The following is a 5,508-nucleotide window of genomic DNA, read 5'->3' as shown; positions in this document are numbered from 1 at the left end:
ACTAGAAATTGAGGTGTATAACATCATTATTCAAGTCAAAACATTTATAACCAAATCATTGCTCAAAATCATTTTATGACGCTACGGATTACAGCCGGTTATCATCCGCGAAGCAATCCCGAACCTCGTTGGGTTCTTAACAATTTAATGGGATCCCTAAGCATCTTTTAAGCCTAATATAATAAGTGTGAAAGGGACTTGCGTCTTAGTCCAATTCACCAATCTCAAGAAAACCTTCTTTTATTTAAAGAGCAATTAACTTTTATACAACTGATGCCAAGGAGAACTTTACAAAGACCTATACAAAGGGGTTTAAATCATCAATCAAGGATTTTGAGAAACTCTTATCGGAATGACGTGACTTCTCACTAGCAGGGTTTTCAAGGATAGTTAGCAATAGTTTGATAACTAAGGAAGAAAGTATTGAAAAAGAGTCATAACGTTGTTTCATAAGATAGAGGTCTCAAATTTGAGGGTTATATATGGGATATCTCTAGTGAAAAATTTAGGTATGATTGTAAGGATTTATGTAAGGAGTTGGTAACTCGGGGATGTAAAAATGAAAAGAATAGAGGTTAATCAAGAGAGATCACATATGAGGTTTTATAGTTTATAAGGGTAGTATTTTTATAAGCGTATACACAACATTTGCAAAATCTCAATCTAAAATCAGAATATTTACAACAATAATATTAAAAGAAATCAATTTATGAGCATACTATCGTAATTCAAAGGAGTGGCTCAGAACATTTGCAATATCTTAATATTTCAAAATAGTTCTCAATATATATCTCGAGAGGGTCATAGGACACTTGCAATATATCATGAAAGTACGGAAACACTTGCATAACAAAATTTAAGGAAAACAACACGAGAATGATAAGCGAAGGCAAAAACACTCGTCTTAAGAAGGCTGGACTAACTCTCGTCTTGATCGTGGAAGCAACCGGGAGCACTACTCGACTTTGACGGCAAGCTTACTACCTTCGCCTGAGCCTACACAAAATATTAGACCTCATCAAAACACATTCTCACAAAAACTCCATCCTAGTTAAAGATTTCAAAACATATTTGCACTTAGGCCTAACTACACATAACACATTAAATCACATAATATACAACTTTGATATAATTGTGCACTATTGAGTATTGAATGATCTCACTCCACCAACACGATTGGCTCGAAGTGCTACCTAGTCTAGTGCAACCCAACTAGGTTTCCAAGTTTGAAGTGCCTTTACTAGCCAAACTCTATTTCACTTAGCCACACCTATGGCCTAACCTTCTACTGACCTCTTATTAACAATTAAACTCAGTGGTCAACTCATGCCTCAACTCTAAGAATGCAAAAATCTAAGTGCAAGGACAATATGTTCCTAAGTGAAACTATTAGGTGACACCGAATGGTACTTAGTGACAATGAACCCCTTCCACTCAAGGTTTGATACTCAAATTACTACAGTGGAATCTTAGGTCCTAAATCTAACTTGTGCACTTGGAATGACACCAAGGCTCAACCTAGGCCTCCTTGGGCCTATTCTCAAAGATGGCTCTCCCCTGTCCTAGTGACACTCAAACTGTCCTGATTTGAACTCACTTTATACTCTTGGTTTTAACTCTAAACCTTCAAACTATGGCCTGAAAAACTTCCCACAAACTCCTTAGTATCAATGCTAATAATGTCCTAATGAGGGCCTACCAATGACACCACTTTCTAAGCTTAAACATGCTCCTCACTCAAACTGACTCTGTTCTGACCAGAAGTCATGATTCGACTTGTGCACCTAACTAAATGAGTTGATTTCTTACATTTAAAGCTTCTGGGATCAACTATAGGTCAAGTCCTAACTTCTGGTATCTTGGGCCTCTTAATGCCCAACGAATGCCCGTTCAAAACTCTCCTACAAACTAGTGCAACATTCTGGGAAAAAAAACAAACCTTAAACTATACCTTCCACCTTAACTCCCATTTATAAACCATGAACCTAATCTTTAACCAAGCATAATTGCTAACCAAATACTCTCATTTATCCTACTGACACTTGGTGGAGATCATTCATACTCTAATGCACCATGACCAATTTATACAAACAAAGTAGCAAGACTAGCACTTAAACCTCATTTTCATGTACTCGTGCATAAAACGAATATTGAAAATAACATGCAAAATAGTACTAATTGAATATACTCATTAACCACTGTAAAAACTATATTTTGTCGTAATAAAGCACTTATCAAGAAAAGTATACTAATTTTTGTAGCAAATCAAGTTATATCTAAGGCATATAATCGAATTTAAAGCCAAAATCAAGTTTATAGTTTAGTTTTCAACATGCATTCCTAGTACTCTAAGATTTTGAGTGTAAAATCAACATGAAATCATTTAATATACAATATCTCAAATATTTCATGACCTGCAAGGGTTTTAAAGATCATGATCCATCAAAAAATTAGCTTTAAAGTGACATGCAATCAAGACTTCTTCACATAACATTTAATCACAAATAAAGAACACAAAACTCTACTCCATTCGGCTATTAAAGTGTCATTGTCGAATGGAAGGGAGTGAAATTATCATATAAAATGGCAAGGAAGTCCCTCGACCATTGATCATTTCCACTCTTGATGTTTTGCCTTTGTTTTGAACCTTAAACTCACAAGAATCAAGGTTTTCAACACTAGGCTTCACTCGAGACTCAACATGCAAGCTTAAACCAAGTAGTACACTTAATATTTAACTTACTAAACAAGTGATCAAGGCTTAGAGAATGATTTCTTGCAAGAACTTTTGAAGGAAAGATGAAAGAAAATGAAGAAGGGGGGGTCTGGCTTCAGCCGAGAGAGAGAAGAGATGAGGGAGGTGAGTGCGTTGGAGTGTGTAAGTGGTGAAAATGACACAAGGTGATGATATGGTGGTGGTTTGATGATAGTGGAATATATATTTACCTTTTTATCCCTCTTCCAAAACTAACAAGGTTTGCATGCAAACGCAACTTAGGAAATTGACTTGTTAAAGTGAAGTTAGTGGGGCTAGATTTGACAACAATACCCCTCCCTTCAATTGAGTGGATTTTGCATACAAGGTTTGTTAGTGTTTGTGTCCTAGAGACAACACTATTATGTTTATATTATGAAACATTTAGATTAATAATTCTGATTATATGAATTATTCTTTAGTAATTTATTATATCTTTTTTTTCTGCGATAAGATGTTAGATTAATAAATGTCCTTGGAATATGATATGTAATTTTATATCTCTAAGTACGTGACTTAGAAATGAGATTATGAGAATATTATCGATATTCCTAAAGATCCCTAGTCGAGTATTATTATTAAGGGACAATAATGCATTAAGACTAGTGTGAATGTTAACTGATGATCACATCTCATTGATCATAGATATAGTGATACTAAAGTCAAAACACAGGCACATGTATTATATACATGGTGCTGAAAGACCCAATGTGAGATTCTACATGTCTGTTGTGTCATAAGTAATTCTCACAGTGATAATGATGTATTGGTCCTTAGACTTGAAATCATTATATTTCTATATGAGAATTAATATACTTTGGTTGTATTAAAAGTTACCTTTGACCGGGTGATGATAAAAGTGTATATTGGGTATATTATGGATCATATGAGAAATATGAATGATCTAGAAATGATTTAACCCTCCTATTTTAGGAGTGATATTATTGGCCTCTTGTTTGAGTTAGACTATGAAATGCATGGCCATGCTCAAATATTGATTTGATGTTATAGTCTACTCATCGATCAAGGAAACCTGGATTAAATTATGAAGAGGATGACATAACATGCCTCGAGTTTAATCTATAATATATGGTTAAAAGGATTATAGTACATTGTACATTATACACAAAAGGTTTAATTGATCACCGATTTAATTATTGTTACTCGGGTAACAATGATGTATTACTAGATGCCGCTCATTGTTTATGATTTTAAATTAGATTTAAAATTGTTGCCAACGTAATAATAACCTAAAGGGTCGCACAAAGAATGATTGGAGGATTATTTAATTTAAATTCTGATTTAAATTAAATGTAAGTAATTCGAATTATTTGTTATTAATTAAGTGTGACTTAATTAATTAAATAAATAGGAAATTCGAATTTAATATTAAATTTGAAATTAAGTTATTGGATGATTAAGTGAGACTTAATAATACAATAATTAAAATTTTGAATTTAATAATAATAATAACTCTAAAATTAAGTTTAGGGTTGGAGGCCCATTAGCTCTTGCCTATATAATATCCTTTTTCTAATAGAATTAGGGTGACACGTTTTATTTGATAAAACATAAAACCTAGCAGCTTGAAGAGAGATAGAGAGAGCAAGAAGGCGGCCTCAAGAACGTGTTAGTACACACCCATCCTCCGGACGATCATTCGTGTGGATACCTTCAAGGGGTAGATCGTTCCAGCGACGGCTATGTGGTGATCATTCAAGACCTCCATCTTTCCATTAACGTAAAGCTTCTTAAGGTAAACATGCTGAACTACGAATTAAATATTATTTTTCGCATGGATCCTGCGGAGGGTTTCGAATTTTAAGATTTAAATTTATGTTTTCGTTACGTTTATATGCTAATAAACCCTTCAATGGCATCAGAGCTACTTGCGAAAAGTTTTTAATTCGTTTATGTGTTTAACCGTTTTTGATATATGAGCATGTACGTGATCCGCCATGATTTGATGTTGATAAAATATGCTTGTATATGTATGGTTTTGAATATATGATATTCATGTGAGTTGTATAATCATAAGATGATTATGTAACCTGTATATATACTGATATATACATGATTTATGTTTGTTCTAATTATGAGAATTATATTAGATACGGATTTTGAATTGGCTGCTGCAGATTTACTGAAATCTGGGTCTGGTGTCCGATTTACGCAAACGAATACCCTATTCCATAGGTTAACGAGCGTATGAACAAAACTGATAGATAAAGCTATCAACGACTCATCTGTAAGGCATTTGATGTCGTTTACTGCCTGTAAACAGTGATTCTTGTTTCTCTGATTTGATTCTAATTTTTCTGATTTTTGTCATATTTTTTTATGATTAAATCATGGATAATATGAAATATTAAGATCAGATTATGTGTTTTAACATGCTTTTATGTGTTTTATGAGCATGGTGGATGGTTATGGCCTTTCGACCTTAGTGTAATGGTTTTGGTTTTGGTTTTAAATACGACTTGCATGTCGTCAATCTTTGTAATCATAAATCTCGAATGTAACTCGAGTTATTCTTGTAATTTCATTAGATTAGTTTTACTTTCAATCATGTAATGTAATTGAAGACTCAAGAAGGCTATCCTATGGAGGTGATTGAAAGAAGAAGACGAGGCATACAAGAAGTCTAAACAAAGAAGAAGACTTATGTAATAAGTAATTGTATTTATTTCCATCACCATATTAGATTGACCTTGATCTTTATCATGAGCTTGATAAAGATCACATAGGATGGG

This window comes from Apium graveolens, chromosome 5 (assembly GCF_009905375.1).
Source record: "Apium graveolens cultivar Ventura chromosome 5, ASM990537v1, whole genome shotgun sequence".
Taxonomy (NCBI): Eukaryota; Viridiplantae; Streptophyta; class Magnoliopsida; order Apiales; family Apiaceae; genus Apium; species Apium graveolens.
The sequence above is the reverse complement of the archived record's forward strand: the minus strand, read 5'-3'. Positions refer to the sequence as shown.